The following is a 17,328-nucleotide window of genomic DNA, read 5'->3' on the forward strand; positions in this document are numbered from 1 at the left end:
AGGCAATAAAGTAATATACTGTGTGTGTATATATATATATATATATATATATATATATATATATATATATATATATATATATATATAGTATCTCACAAAAATGAGTACACCCCTCACATTTTTTAAAATATTTTATTATATCTTTTCATGTGACAACACTGAAGAAATGACACTGTGCTACAATGTAAATTAGTGAGTGTACAGCTTGTATATCAGTGTAAATTTGCTGTCCCCTCAAAATAACTCAACACAGAGTACACCTCTAAGTGAAAATGTCCAAATTGGGCCCAATTAGCCATTTTCCCTCCCCGGTGTCATGTGACTTGTTAGTGTTATGAGGCCTCAGGTGTGAATGGGGAGCAGGTGTGTTAAAATTGCTGTAATCACTCTCACTCTCTCATACTGGTCACTGGAAGTTCCACATGGCGCCTCATGGCAAAGAACTCTTTGAGGATCTGAAAAAAATAATTGTTGCTCTACAGAAAGATGGCCTAGGCTATAAGAAGATTGCCAAGACCTTGAAACTGAGCTGCAGCACAGTGGCCAAAACCATACAGCGGTTTAACAGTACAGGTTCCACTCAGAACAGGCCTTGCCATGGTCGACCAAAGAAGTTGAGTGCACGTACTCAGCGTCATATCCAGAGGTTGTCTTTGGGAAATAGACATATGAGTGCTGCCAGCATTGCTGCAGAGGTTGAAGAGGTGGGGGGTCAGCCTGTCAGTGCTTAGACCATACTCTGCACACTGCATCAAATTGGTCTGCATGGCTGTTGTCCCACAAGGAAACCTCTTCTAAAGATGATGCACAAGAAAGCCTGCAAACAGTTTGCTGAAGACAAGCAGACTAAGGACATGGATTACTGGAGTGCTGTGGGTGTTCTATCGATTTGTGCCCTTCATCGAAAAGTGCCCAACCATGCAAAGAACGGAAGAGGACTCCAGCTGATTTCCTGATCAGCTGGAGTGACGTCACCTGAGCGCATGCGCACATCATAGGAGGATTTTTTCAACGGGATATAACATTTCATCGGCACAATTGAAAGCTATGCAAAGAGTGGAGGCACAACCTAGTTGTCAGATTGAGCCTCGCTGTTGCAGGGCAGGTTGTAGATGTGTTGAAGGGCAGGTGTTATCTCTGTTGCAACCCACCCTTTAGATACAGGCAAAACCAGCCATTCAACACAGCCACACTGCAACCCGCCCTGCAACACAGACAAAACCGGACCTAGGGCACTGCTGCTGCTGCCATTGCCAGGAAGGGAACCTGGTAGTGAAGCATTATGGCTTCACGCCGGGTCTCTAATGCGCATGCGCGAGGCACCCGCTGTGCTCCCCTACTGGCCTGGTGGCGGGTGAAGGAGGAGGGAGCCGAGCCGCTGATGTAATGCGCCACTGCTGGTCTCCTGGAAGAGGGGATAGGATACCTTTTAAAGACAGGTATCCGGTGCCAAATGTGACACCGGAGGGGGGGAGGAAACAAATGAGTGGAAGTTCCACTTTTGGGTGGAACGCCGCTTTAACCTCCCTGGCGGTATGATTATTTCGGATTTTAGGTGCTGAAAGCGGTACAATTATTTTGCATGGAAATTTGGCGTTTTATATTGTAGGTCTGTAAATCTTAACAATAACACACTTAAATCTGTCCAAACCAGAGTCTAGTAGATATCCCGGGTATGATAAAGTTTGAAACACAAAAACATAAATTATAATATAATAAATAAAAATAAATAATTAAAAAAAAAAAAAAAATAGTAATAAAATAAATTTCCCCACAATTCACTATCGCTCAATTCTGCAAGTGTTCTAATTTACTATCGCTGTTTTCTAGCTGGTCTAAAGCCACTTTTGACGTAAAGGGACACTTTTTGGTTGCTATGGACAATCTCCAGTTTCCAGGCAGAAAGAACAGTATATATCATGTAAAACTGCATGCAGGGCATGGGACAAAGCACTGGGGACAAAAGGGATGTGAAATCATTTCATACAGTACTGTAATCTGTAAGATTACAGTACTGTATGTATTATGATTTTTACTTTTTTTTTAATTTGCCGCCAGGCTCCGCCCCCGTGCGTCGCGCCGCTCGCAGGGAACGGAGCCTGGCACGGAGAGGCTTCGGAGGAGGACGGAGCCCTCGGACACTGCGGGTGACATCGCAGGATCCCGGGGACAAGGTAAGTAAAGCCGCCCCAGGATCCTGCAATGCGATCCCGAGTGTGGCTCGGGGTTACCGCTAATGGTACTGAATTTTAACCCCGAGCCACACTCGGGAATACCGCCAGGGAGGTTAATGCTTATTCTATCATCAGATCATAACAATATTCTATCTTTAGTGGGATAAACAAGTATCAGTCTTTCCACTCAGAGTGCACTTGCTGGAGGACGAAGAAGAAAAAAAAAGATACAAATAGCTGAGAAGATCACTTAAAGGAGTTGTAAAGTCAAAAGGTTTTTTATCTTAATGCATGATAATCATTAAGATAAAAAGCCTTCTGTGTGCAGCAGCCCCCTGGCCCCCCTAATACTTACTTGAGCCCCTTCTCTGTCCAGCGATGTCCACAAGTGTCTCAGCCATCCGAGAATCTCCCTCCTGATTGGCTGAGACACAGCAGCGGTGCCATTGGCTCCCGCTGCTGTCAATCAAAGTCAGTCAGTCAATCGGGAGAGAGAGGGCGCGGGGCCGGGCTGCAGCTCCGTGTCTGGATGGACACAGGGAGCCGTGACTCTGCTCGGGTGCCCCCATTGCTGCTTGCTGTGGGGGCACTGAACAGGAGGGAGGGGCCAGGAGAGCCGAAGAGGGACCAGAGAAGAAAAGGAGCCTGGGCTGCTCTGTGCAAAACCACTGCACAGAGCAGGTAAGTATAACATGTTTATTATTTTTAGTGAAAAAAAAAATAGACTTTACAATCACTTTAACTTGTCCTGGAGGAAAAAATATATATGTATGATGAAGGATATTAAGGACTCAGTATTTAGTTACAGTATACACATATAAATTCTGCATAGTACAGTGCCCCTTTAATAAATGATACTGTTTTAGAAAATATTATACTACATTTATAGGCTACAGGTATAACAATGTAAACAAGTTCCACATCACGTTACTATGAGATGAACAGGCCTCATAAATTAAAAAGCAAAAAACTTCCTTTGCCATCTCTGACTGAGCTAATTCGTTTTTCATTCGTGTCTCATACAGTCAGTGTTCTTAATCCAGAAAGCAGTGGGCAGGACAAGTTGTGGCCAGGTGCAGACTGACACACTACAGGCTTGAAAATCAGAAGTGATAATGTAATAAAGTTACAACTCTATTCTGAATTCAGGAGCAGTGCAGCATAGTTACCACACCATCAAAGAAAGCTGCAGTAGGTGGACTTAAAGTGATTGCAAATTACCACCTTGTAAAACAACCCATTCCGTTTAAAATAGATATATCTGTGTATGGATATAAAAAAATATTTGAAACATTTTTTCTTTTCTTTTTTCAGTCCCTGTGTTCTCAGTTGCATTAGAGGCGGGAGGAAAGCAGCAGCACACTAAGCTTCACAGTGAATGGCTGTGCAGGTGGGGCATGTCAGGACATGTCTGGTACAACTAGAGAACTGACCACATTGTGCTCTCCTGCTTAGTGTTGTCAGTTTTGAATAGGAAAGCAGAGGGACTGGCAGGAACACCAGGGATTTCACACAAGGAAGCAATACAACGAGAACAGGATACTTTTTCATACAAGTACATGGTACAGCAGGCATATATCAGAAATAGGAAATGCTGGGGTAACAAATGCTTTAACTGGCAGGATCAACAGGTATTTGTGGGACTTTGCATGGAGACTATAAGTAACTCTAAGTGCAGATGTATTTATAATCAAGTGTTGCAGCACATTTTTTTTGATGGCGGCCATAGTTCTACTTTAAAGTGTAAGTTCACCTTTACAGAAAAATCTGTAAGGTGAACTTACACAAGAACCCCTCCTCACCCCCCACCCCCAGTCCCACTGACCTGCAGCATGGCGATCCCCCGTTCTGAGTCCTGCTATAGCTGCCTCACGGGTCCGGGGCTTAGAAATCCTCTCGACATTCACGTGTCTTCTTCCCCGCTGAGAGGATGGGCTACGCAGGTTCTGATTGGTCGACGTCGCCCATGTGACAGTGCTGACCGGTTAGAGTACTCCTCAACATCCCTCCTGACGGGCTCTGTTTAGGAGATTAAGCTAGCCCCAGGTTGGTGAGGTGGCTATAGCAGGGCTTAGAATAAGAGATCGACGTGCTGCAGGTCAGCGGGACTGGGGGGATGAAGAGGGGGTCCTGTGTAAGTTCACTTACAGATTTTTCTTTAAAGGTGAACTTACCCTTTAAGGTAGTTGTAAAGTCACGGATATAATATTATGATAATACATATATTAATTACTTGTATCCCCTCTGTTTTAGGAACATATTAACCTCTCTGGCGGTATTCCCGAGTGTGGCTCGGGGTGAATTTTCAGTACCAAAAGCGGTAACCCCGAGCCACACTCAGATCGCATCACAGGATCCAGGTACAGTTACTTACCTTGTCCCCAGGGTCCTGCAATGTCTTCCTGCTGTGTGTGCGAGCCGTGTCTCCTCTCCATGTATCACAGCGCCGGGCTCCATTCCCTGCGAGCTTTGCGACGCACGGGGACGGAGCAACGGCGCCAAATTCAAAAAGTGAAACACACACGAATACATACAGTACACTGCAATCTTACAGATTACATTACTGTATAAAATAATTTCACCTCCCTTTTGTCCCTAGTGGTTTGTCCTTTGCCCTGCATGCAGTTTTATATTATAAATACTGTTCTTTCTGCCTGGAAACTGGAGATTGTCCATAGCAACCAAAAAGTGTCCTCTTACATCAAAAGTGGTTTTAGACCAGCTAGAAAACAGCGATAATAAATTAGAATCACTCGCAGAATTGAGCGGTAGTGATTTGTGGGGAAATACGTCATCAAACACTGAAAGTAATGACAGCGACAATTCTGCAACTGAGCAAATTTCAGTCTTTTTGATTTGATTACATTATTGAATAATTTTTATTATTATTATATTATTATTTGTTATAATTATTTATAGCTATTTATTATATTATAATTTATGATTTCGTGTTTCAAACTTTATCATACCCGGGATGTCTACTAGACTCTTGTTTGGACAGATTTAAGTGTGTTATTCCTAAGAATTACAGGCCTACAATATAAAATGCCAAATTTCCATGCAAAACATTGTACCGCTTTGAGCATCAAAAATCTGAAAAAATCATACCGCCAGGGAGGTTAAGTACAGTGTGTGAGTTTTTTAAAAATAATAAAGCTAAATCCTTTTTTTGCCCAGCGCTGCTGTGTGGTCACATGTTCTCCCTCTACTCTCCTTCCTGATCTAAGAGAGTACAGTGGGAGGGGCTGAGATTCTCCTCTGACATATGCAAGCTAGCAGAGAGAGGATATGTGACCACACAGCAGTGCTGGGCAAAGAAGATATTTAGCTTTATAATTTTACAAAAACTCACACACTGTACTTAATATGTTCCTAAAACAGTGGGTATACAAGTAATTTTCAGCTACGTATGAAATGAGCATAGGTGCCGCAGCCAACTGCATTAGGGTGGGCACCTCAAAGCTCAAGCACACGTGTGTGTGTGTGTGTGTATATATATATATATATATATATATATATATATATATATATATATATAGCTTTTTTCCTCACAACAGGTGCAGGAACTCAACCACTGAGAGTTCAGGGGTGCATAGTGTATAGAGTGCAGAGTTCAGGGGTGCATAGTGTACAGAGCGGGGAGCTCAGGGGTGTGTAGAGTGTGGAGCTCAGGGGTGCTCAGTGTACAGGGTGTAATGCTCAAGGGTGCGCAGTGCACAGGGTGGAAAGCTCAGGGGTGTGCAGAGTGCAGAGCTCAGGTGTGCGCAGTGTACAGGGTGCAGAGCTCAGGGGTGTACAGGGTGCAGAGCTCAGCGGTGCACAGTGTATAGGGTCCAGAGCTCAGGGGTGTACAGGGTGCAGAGCTCAGTGGTGCACAGTGTACAGGGTGCAGAGCTCAGGGGTGCGCAGGGTGCGGAGTGTAAAGGGTGCAGAGCTCAAGGGTATGCAATGTACAGGGTGCAAAGCTCAGGGGTGCATGGTGTACAGTGAGCGGAGTTCAGGGGTGAACAGTTTACAGAGTTCAGGGGTCAGCACTGTACCACCTCCTACCTCCACATTCTTGACTGGACTGGCATCTCAATCCTAGCATAAGTCCCCCATCCCCCCCCCCACTCTAAGCGGCACAGTGGTGTAGTGGGTAGCACTCTCACCTAGCAGTAAAAAGGTTCACTGGTTTGAATCCCAACCATGACACCACCTGCCTGGAGTTTGCATGTTCTCCCTGTGTCTGCATGGGTTTCTTCTGGGTACACCGGTTTCCTCCCACACTCCAAAGATATGCTGGTAGGTTAATTGGCTTCTGTCCAAAATTGGCCCTAGTATATGAATGTGAGTTGGGGACCTTGGATTGTGGGCTCCTTGAGGGTAGGGACCGATGTGAGCGTGTGATGTATGTGTGGAGCACTGCATAGTTTGACAGTGCTATATGGGTACCCTAGATAAATAATAATATAATAGATGAGTATCTTAATGAGACACAATGTACAGGGATAGGGACAATTGTAGGCACACATCCACACTCACTCAGGTTAAACTGGATGGACTGGTGTCTTTATTCAACCTTACTAACTATGTAAAGGCGACTAAAAAAAATCTGGATCTCTGTAAATCCTCTTCTCCCCCCTCCCCCTAGCTGTATAAATGCCACCAAAACCTCCCCTCCTCCCCAACACAGACCTCAGATACAGCGTGATTCGATGGGGCGGGAGATATTCTTCCTCCCAGGCTCCTCCACATGGTCTGTGATCAGGCAGGTAAGAGCCAAGAAGAAGCTTCCTAGGCTCTTTTACCCAAGTGTGACAGGCAGCGGTCAGTGGGGAGAGGTGCCGAGGATGCCAGCATTGCAGCAGGGCAATGCCTGGATGCCCTGCACTAGCAATGCTGTTGCACCTCCCCACCCTCCTGTATGTCACAGCACAGTGCCTGGGGATGGCAGAGAGGGTGCGGTGCAGCCGCTCAAAGGAGCGCTGTCACTTCTACATACAGAAGCCGGGCTTCTGTATATAGAAGTGACAGCGCTCCTCTGAGTGGAAAGCACAGAGCTAGTGCCAGAGCCCTGTGTGTATGGGCTGATTAGGGTGTGCCCAGGCACACTCGGCACACCCCGTGCGCATGCCTATGGAAATGAGGCATGTACAGAATCTGAACATGCAAAGATTAAAGGCACATTCTCCATGTTGTTCTATTAGCACTGACCGTGCTACTGTTTTACTTTTTTAAATACATTTTGGTACACCAATATGAATATCTTGTCTTTTAACCTGCTGCAGTGCGACGAAAGAGACAACGGTGTACATTTTGTTTCTGTTATACTACTGGTACCAGTTTTACACAACATACTGTGTACAGGGACTGTTTTGCTTTCTGGATGTCTGAAGGACTCTATACTGTTTCAATCTTTTATTAAGTACCAATATAATTCATAGCCTTGGGGTGAAATCAGTTACTAAGCAAAATGGCATCTTTTAATTGGCATCAGTAATTTCTAAAGGTATTTAATTGCATCCCAGGGGTACTGCCAGGGATAGCTTAATAAAACTGGGAAAGGTGAAGCCCAGATTTTATGTAGTTTATTCAGTACTGTAAAGGAGATATTTAATGACATTATAATGATTATAAAAATGGGTATAGTATTTTAGTAATAAAACAAATACATTATTGAGTTTAAAAATAGATGTACCCATCTGAAATGTTTGCATATTAATGTACAGAAGCCAAGGGTTACATAGGGTATTCCTTAATGTGACCCTTTCAGCACAGGGTCACTTGTACACCCACCCATCCTGCTAAAAGACAAGGAAATATCCACAATTTTTGGATGGCCTGTGTCCTGAAACGCAGCTGCTTTGCTGCTCACTGCCTATTTCCTGCTGGTACAAGTATTCCTATTTTCCGGGAGTGTGGTCATACAAACAGGTTGGAGGAACCACTATATGTGGCAGGGGAATCAGGTATTTGACCCATCTGACCAGTCAATTGGTCAAATACTTGCGATGGCCAGGAAGCAATGACATTTCAAAAACAAAAAGAGGACCCACTGAAAAGGTAATTCTATTGGCTCTCATTTTAAGTGGTGGGCTATTGGTGTTTATTTATTTATCTCTCTCCTGACAGGGTCACTTTAACATTGACACCTGTTAGTTCTGTTTCAGTGTGATATCTGACAGTGACTTCTGTCAGATACGGAACCTGGAATCAACCAACACGGTTCCTGATTCCTGAACATGTATTCACCATGATGGTGAGTACATAGTATTGTTTACTAAAGACACTGTCACTGCTGAATTGCTATTGTATTGTGCCTCTCATAGAAAAAAAAACATTGTGGTAAATGTGACCTGGGCATGTAAGCACAAAAAGGTCAATTAAATTTAGGAACGGTAGTTTACAAAATAATTTTTATTGGTTTTCCAAAAGCATGCATGTATTATGTACATTCGTATTAGGTCTTCATGCAGTACCATCTGAAGTGCTGCCTAGTCTTGAAAATACTTTCTACTTCTATCCTATTTTATGGTAATGTGGGCCAAAATTAAATGAAATACTCATTTAAAATACATTTCTAGTACAGTTTATAACTAAGATTAGTTTTATTTCAGAATTATATGCAAGCCACTAAACTCCATGCACTGTACAGTAACTTGCATTGTCGGAAAGACACCAGACAGTTAACAAACCCATGTGTCAATTTAGAGAGAAATTAAAAAATTCATAATTAATTAAACAAGTAATGCTTTGTAGGTTCAAAGAGTCTCTCCATAATGGGCTTTCTGGTGCTTGAAGCAATAGAAGACACATTTGGCCAAAATCACAAGGGTAACCAAGCTCACACTGGGATTTTAGCTGGGTACATCTGCTTCAAAGGCAGCAAATATTAGTGATTAATGTGTCTTTTTAATGAACATCTGAAACTGCAGTGAAACATTCTATTAGAATTAAATATCGGTAACATGAAGCAAAACCTGAGCCTGAAAAAAAAGCTGCTAACAAACACACACAAACACGTGGAAGATTTTTTTGGCCTTAATTGCTGCCTGAAGCAAACTCTTGAATGACTTTCTAAGCCAAAAATTTGTAACTCGTCTATACAAAAAAAAAAAAAAATTAGAAAAAATAATGTCGCCAGGTGCTTGGCTAAGAATAGAGAGTGAGAGAGAAGCTGGCTGCAGCTGTTCTCTGTGACTGCTGCCCTGTGAGGCTGAACTGGTTAACAACCATATCAGCAGGAGTAGGGAGCTGCTGAGTAAGAATAGTTCAATAGACCAAGTCAGACAGCATTGCACTGTGGAAACTGTAGTCCAGAAGAGAGAGAGACTCAGCTGTAAACAAGAGCTTTTGAACTGCATTTCCCAGAGGGAGATTTCCAGGTTTGAAGGAGTAGCATTTTCCTAGGCTGTACAGGACGCAGCTTCCTTTTACTATAACAGAGCCTGGGGGGGGGGGGGGGGGGGGGGTGCACATCGCTGTCTAGTGTGCACCACCACTGCTGCATGATGGCAGTCTGAGCAGGATCAGGAGTGCTGAGTTCAGATGTGCCAACAGCCAGAGTCACCTGGGTGCAGATCAGAGCATGGAGTAATCGCTGTGTGTGACTGGATGATGAGCATCAATATCAATGGACATCAACTCATCAACATGCAGACTTATATACATTTGTGTGTGAGACCCTCTGCCATGCAGAAACCTTCCAACAAGGCTTTCAGAATAAATGGTGTTTTAAGTGGGACCTCTCCAAGTAGAAAACACCTGTCTCAGAGCTCAGATCTCCGGTGTTATTAGCACCAGATTCTCAGTGCACTTGAAGAATTGTTATAAAACACAACTGCTCTCATGGAAGGCAAGTAGGTTGTAACTCCCACCTGGGGAACTAGTAAGAGAGGACCCTAGACCCCTTACCCATTTGGACCACCTCTGAGTGCCTCCACTTCATACCTGTCAACAGCTTTTAGCATTCTTACAGTGACATAGTCTATTAAGGTTAAACAGTTACTTATAAAAAAAAAAAAATCTCTTTGTATATAAAGCTAAAATTGTATTTGTATCAATGGTATACTTTTTCCTGGGTTGGATTTCTGATGAAATACAGATAGTGTTAAATGCTTCTTCCAAACCTCTCAATTGCAAATGTAATATAAATCATAAGAGAAATGACGGAAACAAGTAGCAATGACTGTTTGTGATTTTTTTTTTTTTTTAAAGAGGCTACTTAGTGTTAATATGTTAAACATGGGAATTAGCAGACATGAAGAAAAACAGCTCCAAGAAATTTGCTGATAATTATGTTCACTTGGATGGAAAGAAATCAAAGAAGATGTGTCCCATTTTCCTGACTGCATTTCTTAATTAAAGGAAAGTCAAGTTCAGAATTACTATGTATGAATTTCTAAGCGTCACACATATAAGGTTGTCACTTGGACACTGTCATCTGATGTCTATTGGCACCTTAAACTTTAAACTAAATGTAATATTCAGCTTTTTACCTTACATTTGAATTCAAATCTTCTAAACTTTAGAATAATCTAATAAAAATAATGTTATGATAAGTGGAAATAGTGTGATATATTAGTTACAAATGTATAAATTCAGTTGATTTCCTGAAAGAGCCTCAGGTTCATACAGTACTTCAGTTTACAGAGTGATACAATGAAACATCTAACTTTGGCTCCCATGGCCAAGAATTGTGGGAAAATGTTTTCATGTCATTTAAAGTGATTGGTACTTTATTCTGAAAAACAACAATGAGAGTTTTTGTAATACATTGGGCTTTTAAATACTACTTTCCAAGCAACTTTAGAATTTAAAAGCAATAAGAATTACAGAACAAATAGAGGATTTTATTCCACCTTATTTCTCCTGCTAATGCATCAAACTTTTCTGCCTACCTCCTCCATCAAATTTGCTAAAGCAAAAATATGGACAACATGATACATAGATCAATACATTAGAAGGCACTCCTCACATTGATTTACTAGCGTGCCATTAATATCTTTTACAGTACACAGTCAATTAGATTTTGGAAGGAATATAGTTAGAGGCAAACCTCATTTTAAGTAGTAATTGTGAAATTAAATTATTAGATTGTCAGCATTTTGCTTTTGTAAAAATAAACACATTTAAACGTGTAATTTTTATTTATATTTTAAAGTCTTGTTTTGACTGAGACCATTTTTATTCTAGAGAAGACTTTGGCAATAAAACCATCTTTACCAATTTCAAGCTGCTTGTCAACATACCGTGACAGATGAAAATATACTCTTGTTGGTGTCTCGCTGTGCCCTTAAAACACTTCTGTTATAAACTGAATTTTTATTTAGCCAAGTAATTCATGATAACATAAAACTATGAAACAATTGTAAGTCATAATATAGGTGTGTCTAGCATACTGGGCCACTCATTATGATACAGGCCTGAATCATATGGAGACATCTACAAGACATCATAGAGGTGTGTAGGTTTGGTACATTGTTGGAACATGAAAAGCAGCTCTCTGGTATGCAAGAGTGCTATACAATCAGTGTTCATTTAGAGTGATAACCAAAACCATTTGGTGAAATAATCTTTCATGGTCAATGCACATTCCACCTACTTTCTGCAGCTTACTGTATATTTACCGTGTTTCGCCGAAAATAAGCCCGGGTCTTATATTAACGTTGGACACCAAACACATTAGGGCTTATTTTTGGGGTAGGGCTTGCCGTGCAGAAATCCCCAGTATGAACATACCAGTAAAAGGATCATAAAATGCAAAAGGTGCTGCTGCAATACAACTGTGCAAACACCCTTACTGTATATCGCTTCCATCGCCTGCCCTGAGCTGTCTTCTCCACTTTGAACTCTGCAGGGAGTGGGGCCGAGATCCCCCGCCGACACCCGGTGCTTCCATCGCCTGCCCCAAGCCGTCTTCTCTGCTCTGAACACTACAGGGGGGGGGACCGAGATCCCCTGCCGACACCCGCCGCTTCCATCTCCTGCCCCAAGCCGTCTTCTCTACTCTGAACACTGCAGGGAGGGGGACCGAGATCCCCTGCCAACATCCGGCGCTTCCATCGCCTGCCCCAAGCCGTCTTCTCTGCTCTGAACACTACAGGGAGGGGGGCCGAGATCCCCTGCTGACACCTGGCGCTTCCATTGCCTGCCCCAAGCCGTCTTCTCTGCTCTGAACACTGCAGGGAGGGGGACCGAGATCCCCTGCCGACACCCGGCGCTTCCATCGCCTGCCCCAAGCCGTCTTCTCTGCTCTGAACACTACAGGGAGGAGGGCCGAGATCCCCTGCCGACACCTGGCGCTTCCATCGCCTGCCCCAAGTCGTCTTCTCTGCTCTGAACACTACAGGGAGGGGGGCCGAGATCCCCTGCAGACACCTGGCACTTCCATCGCCTGCCCCAAGCTGTATTCTCTGCTCTGAACACTGCAGGGAGGGGGACCGAGATCCCCTGCGGACACCTGGCGCTTCCATCGCCTGCCCCAAGATGTCTTCTCTGCTCTGAACACTGCAGGGAGGGGGACCGAAATCCCCTGCCGACACCCGGCGCTTCCATCGCCTGCCCCAAGCCGTCTTCTCTGCTCTGAACACTACAGGGAGGGGGGCCGAGATCCCCTGCCGACACCTGGCGCTTCCATCACCTGCCCCAAGCCGTCTTCTCTGCTCTGAACACTGCAGGGAGGGGGACCGAGATCCCCTGCCGACATCTGGCACTTCCATCGCCTGCCCCAAGCCGTCTTCTCTGCTCTGAACACTGCAGGGAGGGGGACCGAGATCCCTTGCCGACACCCGGCACTTCCATCGCCTGCTCCAAGCCGTCTTCTCTGCTCTGAACACTGCAGAGAGGGGGACCGAGATCCCCTGCCAACACCCGGCGCTTCCATCGCCTGCCCCAAGCCGTCTTCTCTGCTCTGAACACTACAGGGAGAGGGGCCGAGATCACCCGCCGACAGCCAGAAGATCAGAGGCACACACACACAGCACACTGCCGTAACAGAGGATTATACCGGGTTTCCCCAAAAAGCACACAAGAACTTCAAACTAGGGCTTATTTTTGGGGTAGGGCTTATATTGCTGCCCTCCTGGAAAATAGCGCTAGGTCTTATTTTCGGGGTAGGTATATTTTCAGGGAAACAGGGTAGCAAAACCTATATAATAGTAAGACATTGCTTAACAAATCATGCAGCAAAAAATAATAAACATTTCAAAGCACTAAGCCAAAAGTGCCCCCATTATGTTTTCAAATTAGCTAAACAAATAGAGAGCCACATATAAAATAAAACTACTATTCCAGTCAGGTGAGGAAAATTGATAATTGAAATTTTTTGTGTATTGTACTGCAATAAAGACGAATAGGCTGTTTGTGTTGCAAAGGAAATTGCACAAGGGAATTTTCCCCAGAGCTTGATGAATGTGGTGATATTTCACTGTGAAGAGAATACCCAATCACGTGCAAGGAAAAAAAGAAAGTAAAAATAAAAACTGTATATTTGCTTGCACATGATTTGATGAAGGACTTCAGCAGAATGTTAGCTCATTCACTAAGCTCTTGCGGAAATTCCCTTGCAAAGTGCAACTACCCTTTTGCAGCAAATACCAAATATTTGCCTATAATGTCACCTTACACAGAGTAATAGACTACACAGACAAGTTATATCAGTGTCAAATACCTCATTTTCTGTACAGGTTTATAGATTTTTATACATAGAGGTTGATTTACAAAAGACAAATAGACTATGCACTTTGCAAGTTAACATTTTGGGTATTCTTTACAAAGTGAAACTTAACCACATTCACTAAGCTTTGGGTAAAATGAGTTCAACTCCGCTTGCAAAGTGCACTATTTTCCTTTGGTAAATCAACCCCATGCTGTACAGCTGCGTGTTTTTTTTTCCTATTGATTTAATGCATTTTTTAAAATTTTGAGCTTAGTGGTCCTTTAATGTAGAGCTCCGGGAATTTTTTTACCCCATGCAGTGTGGGCACAGCTAATAGTAAATTAACTACTTGTTTTTGTCCAGGGGTGCACAGAAAGGCTATGCTAACCTGATCCTTCGATCCTCCGGAAAACAAGGCTCCCCCATGTCCAGTGGTGGACTGTTCCTGCCATCCTCACGTCCAAAGCTGGTCTATGAGCGTGATGATGTCAGGAACAGTCCACCACACAAGACTGCTAGACTGCCTGCGGGGGGGCAGAAGTGGCAGGGACCGGTCTTGCTTTCAGAGGATCGGTGGATTAGGTAAGTATATCTCCACTCTCCTCACCCATAAACAAAAACAAGCAGTTAAACCATGCCCCATGTCGGCACAGCCCCACTGCATGAGAAAGACATTCTGACATTGTTATTTAGGTTACTTTCACAACTTGTAAAACCAGCCATAGGTGGATCGAATCTCAGCTGGTCCCTGCTGAACCAGTCGAGATTCGATCCATCTATGGCCAGTCAGATTGTACCCGTCAATCCAGCATGTCGGATTTTTAGCATGGCTATAGTGACTAGCAGCTATCAGCCTGTTTTCCTGGCAGGGAGGGATTCCCCCTCCTCCTTTGTGAATGAAAGACTGTGCCTCCTGGGATATGTGATGGCATAAGAAGCACAGTGCGCATCATTTACCTAGGTCAGTGGCGTGCATAATGGGGAAGCCCGATAAGTATTCTTTAAAAAAAATGTAAATAAACAAAAAAAAAGAGCAGTATCAGTGTAAAGGGCCTGGAGAAGGGTTGGAGAGGAGGAATGATGGTTTTGAAGGTGAAGATCCACTTTAATTTTCTACTGTGGGTTGACCAAACACAGTGTTTTAGTGGACTAACTGGTGTCAGTCATACCCACTTGTCTTTTGCTATACTACTCAATCCATCCTGCTGTCTTCATTTCCAAAGCATAGGCACTAATTGCCTTGAAGTCCCGAAAAAGTAACAAGAAGGGCCAAATAGACTCTTTAATATAAAATAGCAAGTGTGCAGAGGACACAGAACAGCTTTGAATTTCTGTATTTTTTTGCATTTATAAAACAGATATTACAAAGCACTTTTAATAGTATATTTAACAGATTGATAAGAGAAGTTCATCATTAGAGTTTACTTATACTCTAAAATATTTAAAACAAAGGGTATTAAATATGTACTTAAAACAAAGGACATTAACCACCACCATCATTTGTCCATTTGTCATTGCAGGAGTGCTGTCATCCTGGTGATTGTCATATGATGTCTTCCCAGGATTGTGCCTTGCGTGCACCCCACTGGCCACACTGCGTCGCTATCTGTCACCTGCTGTGTCCACCAGACACAGCAGATTACAGATCAGTGTACCGAGTCACTGCTGGTACCATGTGATCTGCTGTGACCAATCACAGCAGATCACATGGCATTCATTCCATTCCTTGTGTACTATTATGCTGATCTCTGTGAGTGATCACTGTGATCACATAACACAGACAGTGACAAAAAATTACAACTGCAAAAAATCCACCACGCCTCTTACTAAATACCTTGGACTGTCTACTTTCCAAAAAGGGGTCAATGGAGGGGTATTTGTACTGTCCTTGCTTTTTTGGGGCCTCAAGAAATAAGAGCAGTACCCACTAATCAGGAGTAATCGATTTTCAGATATATATACCATAGTTTATACAGGGGTGTTGCTTACGCATGTATTTGCAAATGTATGAAAACTAAACCCCTGTTTTTAACGCACACTGTTAGACAGGATAATTTGGTTGGTTACAGGCTGGTCAGTAAGTTGAGCTGGGAATTTTCTTTGGTTTTTGTTTGACATGCGTCCTCCTTCCATGTGCTCCTTGCTGCAAAGACCAGTTATAAATGGGGGCAGTGGCCGTTTGTTTGTTTGTATATACCATAGTTTGTAGACTCTATAACTTTCCCACAGACTAAATAATATACACTGATTTGAGTTATTTTTTAAGAAATGTAGCAGTATACATGTTGGCCTCAATTTTTGAAGAAAGATTATTTATTTACAAAATGTTATAACAGAAATAAAGAAAAATGCTTTTTTTTCAACATTTTTGGTCTTTTTTTAATTTATCTAGCAAAAAATGAAAAAACTAGTGGTGAATAAATATCACCAAAAGAAAGCTCTATTTATATGGAAAAAAATGATAAAAATGTAATTGGTGTACAGTGTTGCATGACTGCGCAATTGTCATTCAAAGTGTGACAGGGCTGAAAGCTAAAAATTGGCCTGGGCAGAAAGGGGGGTGAATGTGTTCTGTATTGAAATGGTTAAACACAGTGTGGTCTTAAACTGTGGTGGCCATGTTCTTTGAATGTAGGTAGTTGTTTCATGCTTTCAATACAAGTAATCAATTCAATAGTCACTTGAAAGTTTGATAGTTTACTTTAATTCCACAGACCATTTTGATAATAACAGGTACTTTAGTAAGAATGTAAGCCTTTTCTGGGGTAATAATAAAAATAAGCACATATTGCATTGTATAAATGGAAACTGTGTATACACTATATCATAACCTTGTGTATGAAATAGTGTGTGTGTGGCATACTGTAGGTTGTAATTTTGTTTCCCGAACAATGCTCTTGTCAGCCATTTTTTAAAGGATGACTAATGAACAGCTCTCATTTTTTTAGACAGCTATTTTGACACCAACCTGAATCATGGAGAAAATTCTAAGACATCCTGGAGGTGATTAGGTTTAGTTTGTTTAATGCCAGAACAAGAAAAACTGCTCTGTGGTTTAGTCATGTTCCTTTGAAAGAAGCTGGCCAAACAGCTGGTTTCTGTTGCACTGGCTACTAAACACAGGGGCCGAATGTCAGACGGTTTCTATTGAACCGGCAATATTCGGCCCATGTGTACATCCCTTGAGGCTCCCATTGACAGCTTGAATTTCATCTGCTTCATAATGGAAGGCTCTGCAAACACCACCCAGTTTGACAAATGTCTACTTAAATTCAACTAAGTCAGGTGTAAAATTATAGGCTGAACAGTTAGCTTCCTATCAGATGCAGTCACTATTCAGCAGCAGCGGCAGCTGGTGTTCCATTTTTTTTGGGGGGGGGTGGCAAGCAAACCCCCCCACCTGGTCCGCACTTACTCCATCCAGGTCACTACCGCCCTGGCTTCTCCTCCCGGCTAATCCGGTCTTAAGATCCACCTCCTGTCCTGATTGGCTGGGAGGAGAAGCCAGAAGAC

The sequence above is a fragment of the Aquarana catesbeiana genome, linkage group LG03 (assembly GCF_042186555.1).
Source record: "Aquarana catesbeiana isolate 2022-GZ linkage group LG03, ASM4218655v1, whole genome shotgun sequence".
Lineage (NCBI taxonomy): Eukaryota > Metazoa > Chordata > Amphibia > Anura > Ranidae > Aquarana > Aquarana catesbeiana.